Here is a 13,541-nt window from a genome sequence, read left to right as displayed (position 1 = left end):
GGCGGGAGATGGGGGCTCATGGCAGAGCCCCCCATGCAGCACAGGGCAATGGGGATCACCCCCCACCTGGCATCAGCCAGTGGGTAGGGCCTTTTTTTAAAGAGCCAGGAGCTGGGGTCAGGTGGGGCAGCCATGGGGTGAGGGAGGCTGGGAGAGCAAGCAGGGGATGGGGCATGGTAGGAATCCCTCCTAGTTCCCTCCCCACCTCCTCCTGCCCCCCTCTCCCACCCCCTACTTACCAGCACAGTGTCTAGGTCCAGCTCCCTGAGGCAGCCAGCAGGGACTACTCAAATCCCTGAAGCTCTCCGAATTTTTTCCGAATCTATTCAGAGAGCTTCAAATCGATTCAGACTTTTTAAATGGTCTCCTGATTTGATTCGGATTTGGAGATTCAGCTGATGAATTGGGCCAAATCTCCTTCAAATCAAATCAGCACTGGAAGATTCATACAGCTCTAATGGCTATGGCCATAAGATGGTTAAAGCAACCAGCTATGAAATCAGCAGAATGAGACATTAGGGAGAAAAAAGACATAGAACTAATACAAGTAACAGAACACTACAAAGCAAGCCCAACTGACAGGGCAGTAAGCAGTACAAATGCATAACATGTAACAGCAAGTACAGAAGCAAAACAGGGACTTAGCAATGACAGCTAAAAATCTGCAAAAGAGAAAAGTGTTGCCCCCTACTAGGCCAGGCCAGACATAGGCATGGGTGAATCAGGTGGCCACGTGGGGCCCCGACAGAAAGGGGCCCCCAAAATGGTAATTTTTCCCTGTTGTCTGATTATTATTATTATTATTATTATTATTATTATTATTTCTGGCAAAGCGGGGCCTGTTACTAAAATTTCACTCGGGGCCACCAGGAACAGTGCTGCTACTAGGACTCTTAATGAACAGCAGACTTCAGACACTTACACAGCACCTGAGGCACGGGGCCAGAAATGAGAAAAGGTGACTCTGGAAAAGTTAAAAGATTCAGCAAAACCCACACTGAAACCTCAGGCAGTAGCCATAGAAGCAGCTCTTTCAAGGGCTACAGCTGATTAAACACAGCCTCATGAGGTGTGCAATTTTGAAAAATGGATGTTAAAGGTATAAGAAACAAATTAAAGCCACTGAGGGAAAAAAAAACAACTGAAGACTGCACCTCTTTTAATGAGAAGATAGATGAGTTAAGGTCTTAGAATTTTGTCAGCAGTGGCAGCAGTTCCTCAATATGAGGAAGAAAGAAGAATTTGGTAATTAGTTAGGCATTAGGATCTAGTGCTTAGTGCAAAAAGTAAAGTTCCACTGGCCACAACCCTTTAGTTGTTACACACCATCTCCCACTGGCACATATATGAAAGACCATTTAAACAGCTATGATACACACTTGAAGAAAATTATTCCTTGAAAGATTTCCCCCCTAAGCCTTTGTCCTGCCTTTCAAACCACCAAAACAACCACTCCAAATTTATAATTAAAAAGGCAAATTTTACTGATCAACAAATGGAAAATGGAATCAGACCTTGAAGAATAACAAATGCAAAATCTGCCAATCTGTGACTGAACAACACCACAACACAACTATCAAAACCAAGGATCTTATTGTACCTATCCAATATGTGATATATTTCACCCAGTGCATAAAATTTCCACACAGAAGCTATAGATGAAACCAAATAACTTTTCTTTCCAATAAAAGGAAGAAAAGAGCCTACCACTAGTGAGATACCATTTTTCACAAAACAACCAATCCAACTCTGAGCTTCAAGTCCTTGTTTTCAAAGGAAGTCAACACGATATCTTTAGACCATGAGCTTGGTGTCATGGAGACATTTAATTTTGGGGGTTTCCTATGTGGCATGCATGGATATTTTATGATTCTGTACACTGTAATGGGCCATAAAATCAAAGTCTATGTTTGGTGAATGGGTTTTTGTGTCCTGTAAATTATGAATTTGTGCTCCCAAGTGTCATAGATCTGTCCATGAGGGACAGTCATGCTACCACTCACCCCAAGGACCAGACCAAGATTGTCCCAAGATAGCTTCCTATATCAGCACCTCAGATCCTCTGCCCTTGTACCTGAGTTCTTAACTTTTGGGTCATGAAACCTTGGGGGAAAGAGGGGTGGCTCCAATCCAGCCACCTCACCCTGTAGCACAGGCTGAGCAAACCCCAGATGGAAATCCCTCCTTCCCCTTCCCCTCCTGCCATTCTAAAGACTGCACTGGGGGCAAAGCTGTGCTATATTAGCCCAGCTCTGCTCCCAGCACATGAGGACAAATGTTAATAAAGGCACACCGCTTCAGAGCACCTTCATCCGTATCCTCATGTAATGTAATAAAGGTTCAGATTATTGGGCAATCAGGCACTTTTAAAGCACTCTGCAGCGATGCCCTTCTGTAAGGGCAATGCTGTAGAGAACTTTCAAGGGGCTGATCACATGACAAATGTAACTTCTGTCTCTCCTGTGGGACAGTTTGACCATGTAGGTATCAGGCTTCTTTTAAAAATGTAAATAGATCATTTTCTGGTCAGATCTAGGCTTTTAGTCCCTATAGAGATCAATACACAAACCAAGTCAAATGCTAATTGTCAGCCATTGACTCTTCTATGTGTGAACACTCATGGGAAATTCAAGTTAATTATGGCCTTACTAACAACCTTAGCTGAAATGTAAAGATACATACAAATTATATATTATCAAATACTAGAATATATATAGCTATGAGGATAGAACTGAACATAGCTTGCACTAGCTGCAATTAGAGACCAAATCTCCAATAGTAAACCTGTAACAGGGGCTGGGAAGTGGCCCCTACTAGAACCCTGTTGGAGGGACCATGCCAGGGGAAAACACACCCGGCGGGGCTCAGGCAAGAAGTGCCTTCCCAGTTTGCCAGCCACAAGCCCAAGAGAAAAGCTTACCCATCAGGGTCCTGGAAAACCACGCATGCCAAAGAAGGAGGTGGGGAACTCACCTAAAGAAGACTGAATGAGCTGGGCTGCCCTGGTGCCCTGAGGAAGCTCTGGGGGAGGGAACTTGCCCATCAGGGGCTGGACAGGACACATTACTAGGCATGGCAAAGAAACGTCTGGCAGGCTCCAAAGAGGAAACACTTCCCCTGCACACTGAAAGGAGCTTCAGGGAAGGGAATGGGGACCATAACCTGGTCCAGGGAAAGTGTGCCCCAAGAACCTGTGCTGATTGGTCCAGAAGAAGCCCAGAAAGTTTAAAAAGGGAGAATGCCAAGAGGAGCTCGATGTTCGGCATGGAGGAAGAAGGAGACACTGCAGCAGGACCAGAAGCAGGACTCTGCCACAGCCGAGACCCAGCAAGCCGAACCCTCATAGGACACCAGGAATATTGCGACCCTGAGTGAGGAACCAACCTGACCAACTGCCCAGATAAGTGAAGCCGGACAGAGGGATACTTGTGGGTGGACCCATAGGATGGGGAGACAGGGACACTGGGAGAAAGAGTGCTTCCGTGAAAGACTGTTAAACCCTCAGGAGAGACGGCACGAGGAGACATTGGAGGCAGTGAGCCTCAGAGGCTCCCAGACTACCCAGGAGAAAGAGGGACATGCCTGGAGGAACTGAACAGAGAGCCACCAGGCACAAGCCATCTACAGAGACCAGAACTGGAAGCCTAAACATAGGCTTAGAATTTTCTTGTGTGTGTTATTCAGTAATTCCAGGCTAGGGAAATATAGCAGGGCAAAGTCAGATCCCGTGTACACCTGACTTCTAATGAATCAAGCCAGAGTCAACACCTGGGACCCAGTGAGTCACCTGAGTGTGAATCTCTGAGACTGACAGGCAGAAACCTCATCTCCCCAGGATCCACTGATCCCAGAGAGAAGGAAGACTTCTGCAAGCTGGGCTGAAACACATGAGCAGGGGAAACCCGCCTACTGAACACATCCATCAAACTCCTGCTAAGCCCATAGCCAAATCAGGCTAGAGAGGAACTGAGAACCAGTGACTCGCACTCAGTGCAAGCAGGGAAAGATGATTTGTCATCCGAGAGGAATGGGGCAGGGTAGGGGTCATGGAGCCCTGTGGGAGACCAACCTTGTCAGTACAACCATTACCCAAGATACCATCCATACTGCCAAAGAATAGCTTAACATCAAAGACGTTGCAGGAGAGAGGGAGAGATGGGGCAAAGAGTTCCATAATTCTGACATGACAAAGAGTAACAGGTAAGCCTACCCACTTATAAAACCTACTTTGGGAGAATATCCACAAGTGTAATCACAACACATCAGAGCAACTTCCACACTTGTGTACAGGCACCCGTAGGACGTTAGGGCTGGAAGGGACCTAACAAGGGTATCTAGTTTAGCCCTCTGCTTAACGCAGGATCATCCCTGAATAAAAGAACACAGCCATGCTTTTCAAAATTTCTAGGGATGAAGATTCCACAAGTTCTCTAGGTAGCCTGTTCCAATGCTTGACCACCCTCATAATCATAAAGTTCTTCCTAATCTGAAACCTAAACTTCCTCTACTGCAGCATGATTCTATTGCTCCTAGTCCTATGACCACAGATAATATTCTAATCTCCATCCTCTCTATAATCACCCTTCAGGTATTTAAAGACTTATCAAATTCTCCCTTAGTTTTCTCTTCTGCAGACTAAGTAACCCTAGCTCTTTCAGCCTTTCCTTATAAATTATGCTATATTTTTGTTGCTCTGTACTGTACTGTATAATCTGGCCACATCCTTCTTGAAGTGAGAGGCCAAAACTAAACACAGTACTCTGGGTGAATCCTCACCAGTGCTGAACAGAGCAGAAGAATGACATCTCTTGATCTGCAAATAACATTCCTGATGATACAACCCAGTATGCTGTTGGCCTTTTTTGCAACAAGAGCACACTGTTGCACAAGTCAATGAAGGATTGGGGCCATGGCAATTGTTTAATTTCCTATGTTTGAATGAGTGAATGTTTAGGACTGAAGGCACAGGTATGTGGTTTACAGGTCCCGTGCTAGTATTTTATTGAATGTTTTTAACTGGCTATGTATGTGTACATTTAAGAGAGATGTTAACTCTTTTTTTTTTTTTTTTTTTTTTTTAACTACGAGGAATGTACCAATTCTAGGAAAAAGATAGCCTGGGTTTTCTTCTGCATTTGAATCAAAGATTGTGAGGCTGCAGCACCTTCGGATCCATGATCAAAAGAGCCAAATACCTGGGAATCTGAAAATAAAATATCTTTCACATATATAAAATGTCAATCCCTAAGGTGTATATCTATTATAAAGTTATGATAGTGTAAAAAAGTTTAACATGTAGACAATTTTGGCAACATTAACTATAGCTATTACTACAAGATATAGCTACCACCTAATAATACAGGTCCCTATATATTAATCTGGTCAGAAGACAGCAAAATACTAACTTTCCTGTGTTAATATTATCAAATTATTTTAGTACTTTGTAAAACTTGAAGTTTAATTTATAGACAAATTGTCAAACAAAATGACATTTTGACAATTCATACTTAACTTTTATTTCTCATTGTAACAGGACTGGCACGCTGGAGCATTTCTGTCGGTGCCTCCGCCTTCCTGTCTTGGGCTAATCGCCTGCCATGCCTTGATCTTAATTGATTGAGTGATGTAATTAGTGGGAGGCTGCCCACTTTATCTGCCCGGAGTCAGGGGGCGCTACCTGTGGCTCCTTTTTCCTCCCCTACACCGCAGCCCAAGCTTCGCAGATGGTACTTGACATGGTTTGCCCTATGCCTTGGCCCTCTTCTTTACTTCTGGTGCCCCTCTCTGCCCCTTTTGCTCCGGGGCTCCTCTCTTCCCCCGCTCACTCTGGGGCTTCTCTCCGCCTTCTATCTCTGGGCTTCTCACTGCCCCCTCTCGCTCCGGGGCTGGGGCCAATGCGGCCCAAACAATGCTGTGCCCTCTCCGGTGCCAGGAAACTCCACGCTACCATGGAGCTCCTATGAGGTCTCCTCCACTCCTAGTAGCCTCACCCGGTCCTCTGGTGTAAACAGGAAACACAAAACGCAAAGCCCCTGGGCTACAACATAAAAGCTAGACTGTTCTGGTCAAAAGTACGAATCCCTCCCTACCAGAGAGAGAGAGAGAGCGCGCATCAACCCCCCAGCAGGAACCAGGGGATGTTCCAATCGTCAGAGTTCTCCCCTTTGCTCTGGCGGAGTTCCTCCTCCCTCGGCCACAGGAGGGGTACTGCCCTCCTGGCCTTATGCTTGGGCTTAAGAAGGGGCCAAGCCCTGCCCCCTCCTGTCAGCTGACCCCCTTGGTTTCCCTGGCAACCAGCACCTGTGCTGCCCTGGTGATTGGCAGCTGAGCCTCCCCCTTCTCACCACCAGGGGTCTCTCCTGCCATTTCTGCTTTTAGACGCAGGGCACCCACGTGCACTGCGACACTCATTTACAGTTTATCTTGTAACTGAGTAAGAGGTAGGGTTTTGAATAATTCTGTGATGACAAATCTTTATGTAATGAAATGGATGAGGGACATTAGAAATTAGATATGGAAAAAACCTAGAACACAGTGACCAAGGGGGGCAGCTCTTACCAAAATCCACCCACCTGTCTTTGGGCTAGATGCTTGCCTCAATTTTCTGTATTCAGTCAATCTCTAGTGGTTATTACCTTATCTGGAATATTTCCTCTCTCTCTCTCTCTGCTTTCTCTACTAAGACAGTCTTATCACTTTGGCCACCACAATGTCTTCACGGAACATTCTGTACTCCCACGCTCTCGCCTGCCATGATTTGTTGTTAAGGGAGAAAAGAAATACCTGGATGTGTGGCTTCTGATGTTGTTGGTCTTGATGTCCGGTTTAGTGTAGAGAGGGCTCCACCAACCCCTACACCCTCACCCATTCCATTGGGTATTAATTCACGGTTTGTATAGTCAGCCTCAGAGATGGCTACACACTACTTACATCTCTGGTTCTGACAAATCAATTGCCACTTTGATCCTGGTTATCTTCTACCAGGCTTGGAGCAAAACAAGAAACTGACCTGTATTTTACCAGTTTTTCTGGTCTATTGTCTAGAGAGTTGCATCTCACTATCCTGCTATATCTGGGAGGAATTCTCTCCCACTTCAAAGAAAAGAGGGGGAAAAAAAAAACTTTGACTTCTTCTTGCCCTTACAGTCCAGTCTTTACAGTGCCTGTTCTCAGACCTTCTATTAGGGTTTTACAGTACCTCCTTCCCTGCCTGTCTCTCTGGGCTGCCTTGTGACAGTTTCAGTTTACCTGAGATCTGCTTGTTCAGGATTTCTTCTTTGTCAGGTCCCTTAACAGAGCCGTCTCTCTGAAAATCCTTCCTGATCGCTCTCCTGTGCCTTCAGTCATCCCTGCTGCTTCTCTGACTGAGTCAGAAACTTCCGGTTCTGGGCCTCCCTCACTTGCCTGCTCCGGGTCCCTTTTTATATTGGAGCTCATGTTTCCTCCACCTCCCAACCAGAAACAACCGGAGAAGAAGGATCCCTGCATGGCTCTTTGCAGCCTTGGGGCAGGGGTGGCTGCTTGCAACTCTGGTGAGTTAATCTTTGCCCCCTGTGGCTCATTCCTTACAAACAGGCCCCATTTTATAATTTCATTAGCATAGGCAGACCTGCACATTTGAGCAGAGCATCACTGGTACCTAGAGGACTCTGTAACAGAAATGTCTGTTATGCAGCCAAATGAACCTGCCCTCTGAAAAGTTCAGGACAGCCCCACAATAGCATATAAATCAAATACTAAAATGATACATACAGCACAGGGGGCAGGTTGGATCTGGCCCATGGAGCTGTTCTATCTGGCCCATGAAACCAGGCTTTTGTGGCATTTCAGCAACAGGGCTACAGTAGCACTTCAGCAACAGGATGTTTCATTCATGTGAGAGCCAGGGAGCACTGGCCAGAAGTGGCAGCTGCTGGGTGGCTGGGTTGCAAAGGCTGGGCTACCCAGCACCTTAGCATCTGTAGCTAATGACACACAATATAGCTAGTGTGATATCTGCCACCTTTGACTCAAAAGGCAAAATGATGAGAGACCCATTTTTACAGCTGTGTCAGCTGGTGGAAGCCTTTGACATGAGTCTAAAGCAGGGCTTAATCTCACAGCTCTGTGGATGTAGCATGATGTCTCAGCCTGCTCTGTGATGCAGGCTGAGCTGTATCATATTGAAAAACAAGACAGACAAAATTTGTTGTGCAGTTTTGCATCATGGATTGCTAGTCTCAAAACTATCAAAAGGCTAACAATATGAAATGTGATGGTTTGCAAAAGAAATAAGACTGTTTAGAGATGCATATTTAAGCCATAGAGTCAGATTTTCAGTAGTTTTCATGATACAGATAGGTGTATGGAGGGATTTTCACAAGCATAGGGGCAGGTTTGGGAGTTCATTCTCCTGGAAATCAATAGAGGCTAGCACTTTTTAAAGTTCCTCTAGACAAATATTAGCATTTTTAGGTGGCTGTCTACTTTTGAAAATCTGGCGCACGGATGATATTTATACAAAATGAGGACACTAACAATCTATAATGAAGGAGTTTCTACTGTTTCACTAGGCAGCTTGTTCTATCATTCTTTGGCTATCAAGCAGCATGTGCGTGTCAGTATTCTCTGACAACCTGTGTATACAGAAACCACTGTGATTCTCCATGATTATCTGAAAGTAGGTTTTTAATGAATAAAAATTCTAATCTAACATCTGGTTTATGCACTCCTTAAATTAATTTTAAGACGACCTTCTTTAAAAGAGAGATCTGAACATGTGCAGATGCTAGTTTTTCAATGAAAATTTAGGGGTACTTGATAGGTATATAGGGAGATAGGAGAGGAAGGACGTCTTGGTCTTCAAAGTGCAATCCTCTGCTACATCATATAATCCCCTTGATAAACTTATTGAGCTCCACTGTAGTTAGATGGTATGCTAATATCACTTCTCATTTATGAGAAGAGATGGGAGTTGACCCCTGTTCTGACCCCTGCTTCACTAGTCTCATAGCAAGAAACAGAAGCAGGAACTGATTTTTCCAGTTTCAAATTCTAAATTTCCCAAGAAAATTCTGTGTTAAACAAGAGGCAAGATATAAAGCAAACATTCCAGAACAAGGAAAACCGATTTCTCACCAAAATGTAGTACAAACCTTAAGCAAACTAAGAGAAGGTATAATGGGGACTCTTGTACTGTTGACAACGGCTCAAAGAGCTACAATTTAGCTCCATTTTATACTAAAACATTTGAATATATTTCAGTAAAATTTTAAATATATTTCAAGGTACAACTACTTCAATTTTACATGCTGAAAGTTAGTATGCATATTGATAACTTTTATTTATAGTGCAAATTTGGGGTCAGGAAGAACTGCTCCTATAAAACTCTGGACATGCTAAGCCTCCCATACACCCAGTTCAAAATAGCAACAGTGGTAACAACAAAAGCTTTCTGATATTTGCATGTCTTGTTATCCATAAAGTTTAAAGGCTGCCCTAACTCAGTTTTTATAGAAGCAGTCCTGTTACAAATCTGGGAAAAAAGAAAAAGACACTGACATGCTTGGATGGCTTTAAGGACCAGAAAAAGAACATGAAGTGGAATTAAAGTGTAACCGCTCTTTTTTCAGCAGTGCATAATGGTGTGGGTAGTAATTTTACAAGGGGCACCTTGAGAATCAATGGAGAGCTTCATTCCAGCACCTATATCTATTTGATTGCTACAGTATGAAATTTCCTACAAACAGACAGAAGCAGATTTTATACTTGTAATTTTAATTCTGTTAATGTCAGGCTATGTTTCTTCCCCCATCTTGTTCCAGATGCAGAATTCCCCATGACTTGCTTAAACAAAATGTCTTCCAGAAGCTGTCCAGAAGAGGCTGGTATGGCACAGATGGTATGGCAGTGCCAGGTGGGTCTTAAAAAGCACGTGTTAATAATTCATTACGTATATCACTAGAAGAAAAGTGAGGTTTTACTTTCAAATATTGCCTAAAGCAAAAAAACAGAAAAAAAAAAAGAAAAAGAAAAAAAGGTCGGCTCAAAAGCAGAGAACAGAGTGATCTGATGAATAGGACAGAATTCTCTTAGCTTTAGTTGGCAGTGGTGTGCGAAACATGCCCTATTTGATTTGGATTCAGATTTGGTCCAAATCAGGAGCAGCAATTTGATTCGTTGATTCAGATCACTGTCCCTGATTCAATTCAGCCAAATCTGAAGATTCAGTGATGATTTGGAGACTCAGTGATTTGGCCACAGCTTTAAATGCTTTTTCTACATACCTCGAGGTCCTAGGCATGACTCTTGAATGCTTCGATGTTGGGGTGGATGAAGTGTCCCACAGGAGCACGGTGTGGTGGGGGAGAAGCCCTCCATGCTTGGCAGCAAACCCAGAAGTGGACTGAAAGTACTTCTGGTCCACTTCCAGGTCCACTGGAGAGCATGCAGGGGGCCCTCCCATGTCCCCCTGGCTTGGTGATTGGCTGCGGAGGGACCCTGGGTGTCCCCCAGGCCCAGGAGGCACCAGTTGATGAGGCAGGGTGATTTAAGCCAGCACCGGTGGACCCAGAAGTGGACCAGAAGTGTTTCTGGTCCACTTCTGGGTCTGTTGCCAAGTTCGCTGGGGACCCCCTGACGCTCCTGTGAGACTCTTCATCCGCCCCAGCATCACAGCATTAACGAGCTGCCTGGTACCTTGAAGTACGTAGAAAAAACATTTAAAGCTGTATCTGTGCCTGAATAGCTGAATCTTTCTGAATCTCTCTGAATTGATTCAGAGGGTTCCGATTTGATTTAGAGATATTAAAGGGTTTCCTGATTCAGATTCGGAGATTCGGCCACCAAATTGGGCCTAATCTCTGCTGAATTGAATCAGTGACTGAAGCCTTGCACAACCCTATTAGTTTTCTTTTTTTAGGACACATTTCTTTTTTTAGGGAAAATGATGGAGAAAGAATTAAAAAACAGATTTATGATGGAAGATAGATTCAACCTTAACTGTTTAACTGCTTTATAATTAACTGTCAGGAAAATTAATATACAAAAATATATGACTTGTGTCTGGGTCATGAGAGAGTTAGCTCAGGTGAAATCCACACATTTTAGATTTAAGAAGAAAAAATAATTGCTTGGATCCAAATGAAGTTTTTGAGACCAACAGTAGTTCATAATAAATATATGAGCTAGGTAGCCTACTATGAGAGACATATTTATGCAATGTAAGTCCATTGAACATTCATAGTTTTACAGAGCAATTCTTCTTTTGTCATGTTCATTTTTTAAGTCTTTACCTAGTAAACTCTGATTCACAATACTTCATGTGCTTCCCCCAAAGACTATATTGCATTTTCTGTTTCTAATTCGTTGGTTTCTCTGATAAATCATTTCTTAATGGCAATTTATTTAAGAGTTTTAAAATATGTCACAGAGGCTAAAGAACTATCAAGTCGTTATAACTTTCAATGTTCTCTTTGCTAGGTTCATAAACCTGGGGCCTAGAAGGGTAAGGCTGTACATTCCTCTCTTAGCTATCTAGTCCCTGCTAAATACGGGTATTTCACGAACCAAATATCTTTAATTCTATGCCACCAATTAAGTGATGATTAGGGAGCTGGGTTTTCCATTTCCCACAGAAAAATGTGGATTTTCTTCTTTAAAGAAGAGAGCCAACCAGGCTGCAGCCCCAGGCACCGCTGTGGGCGCAGACATCTGGGAGGGAATGTGCCCTCTGTGCCCCCTGGCTGCATCATCTATCATTACCCCCACTTCCCCACAGACCCAGCCTCTGCCCTACATACACCCCCCTGCCCCTGACTTCCCCATGGCAATAGCATGAGCAGGGGCAGAGCACCAGCATATCAGGGCTGCTCAGTGCCACAAAGCAGCAGGTAGGAACAACTGCAGGTGGACCTGCATCCCGGTGAGTGAACAGGGCAGAAGGAACTATGGTTTTCAGTGTTAAAAAAACCAAAATCAAGCACCAAAATATACAGGTATTTAGATTTTATTTCATTATCAAGATCGAGGTTTCCAAATAGCTTTAAAATTATAAATATATCAATAAAACATTGTGTTCAACTAATATATATATGAGTGGTGTTTCATTTTAATCATGGAAAAATATGGATTTGGCAGTTATTTTGTGAGAGAATTTTGGATTTTTTTTAGAGAGGAAACCAGGATCCCTGGTGATGATAAATCCCCTCCATATAGAATCCAGCTCTGTATACTAGATTTATGTTTCTACTGGAATAAATAATATAACATTTTAAGTGACTATTTTACTATTACTTAAAGTATTCCCGTTTTACAAAAAACAGTGTTTCTACAGTCCTGACATACAAATCTTGGATTCCTTCTATTTTGCAAACCCCATGAATAATATACATGGGGACCACTGTAATTCAGGCACCAGGGGATTTCAGAGGAAAGCCTGAAATTTAGCGTTTCCTCTGAAGCCATGGAAAACTGCAATTTGGCAAGAAATGGCCTAAAGTCATAGGGGAGATGGGTGGGGAAAAAGGTTTAAAAAAAAATCTTACCTGAAGTGCAAAGAAAGGCAGCAGAGCTCCAGAAACATGGTGGAAGCCCCATGTATTTCCAGGGGCAGTCCATACAGGCTGTTCAAGCCCCCACTTTGGCAGGGGGTTTTAAAAACCCCGACCAGAGTGGAGCAGGTAAGTACCCCCTGCCCCAGGGGCTGCGAGCATAGGCATGCAGGGTGCCTGCCCCCATAGCTGGGCACAGGGTAACCCTGCTGCAGGGGCTTTCCCCTGCCCAGCATGGCTCTCCTGAACCCTGCTTTGCTTTGCTTTGTTGCCACGCAGGAGCAGAGAGGAATTTCCCCCTCCCCTTCCCTGCAAAGCAGAGCTTGGGAGACCAGTGCCAGGCAGGGGGACGTTCCAGAGGTGGAGGCACCCTGCACCCTATGCCTGACTGTGGGGACAGGCACCTGGCATGGGTCACCTGAGCTCTGCTCTGCCCTGCTGCACAAAGGGAGGCAGAAATTCCCCTTCTCTCCCATGTGGCAAAGCACAGCTCAGGAGATCTTCTGCTAGGCCAGGTGAAGCCCCTACCCCACACCTGATTGTGGGGGCAGGCACCTGGCAGGGGGGAACCCTCCCTCCCTTCCAGCCTCACCCCAGTCACCCCACATCCAACCAGCTAAGCAAAGCCTTAACTGGGATAATATAGTTGGGGATGATCCTACTTTGAGCATGCGGCTGAACTAAATGACCTCCTGAGGTTTCTTCCAACCCTAAATTTCTATGATTCTAGGATTTCAGCATTTTGCATGATGCAAGCTGTAAAGATGAGCAAGAGCAGTGTGAAGATCTCCCACACAGCAAATAAAATGTCCCCATTCAGTACTCTTCATACAGGCAGTAGCAAAACAGCTGAAAGAATAGCCTGGGTGCTGGTGTTCAGTGGTAATCAGACCCATAGTGGGCTACCTCAGCCAGTCAGAGGTGTGGGAGAGCCTGCCCTAAAAAGTGCCTGAAATTGTCTCTGGTGAGCCTGCAGACAGGCTGCTTCCCCCCCCCCCCCCCCCCCCCCCC

At 44.5% G+C, this 13,541-nt stretch overlaps 1 protein-coding gene and 1 long non-coding RNA gene across 2 annotated transcripts in view; one reads left to right on the top strand and one right to left on the bottom strand.

Annotated features, from left to right (window-relative positions):
• LOC109299976 overlaps positions 1 to 11,485 on the top strand; it is a 47,115-nt gene extending 35,630 nt beyond the window's left edge. The window contains exons 2-3 of the long non-coding RNA XR_002098083.1: positions 9,810 to 9,895; positions 11,461 to 11,485. This is a non-coding gene — a long non-coding RNA (uncharacterized LOC109299976). The remainder of the gene's footprint in view (positions 1 to 9,809; positions 9,896 to 11,460) is intronic.
• The window catches only part of KHDRBS2 (KH RNA binding domain containing, signal transduction associated 2), a 950,986-nt gene that overhangs the window by 685,912 nt on the left and 251,533 nt on the right, over positions 1 to 13,541 (bottom strand). The window lies entirely within an intron of this gene.

This window comes from Gavialis gangeticus, unplaced genomic scaffold (genome assembly GCF_001723915.1).
Source record: "Gavialis gangeticus isolate Ggan-Ray unplaced genomic scaffold, GavGan_comp1, whole genome shotgun sequence".
Taxonomy (NCBI): domain Eukaryota; kingdom Metazoa; phylum Chordata; order Crocodylia; family Gavialidae; genus Gavialis; species Gavialis gangeticus.
The sequence above is the reverse complement of the archived record's forward strand: the minus strand, read 5'-3'. Positions and strand labels throughout refer to the sequence as shown.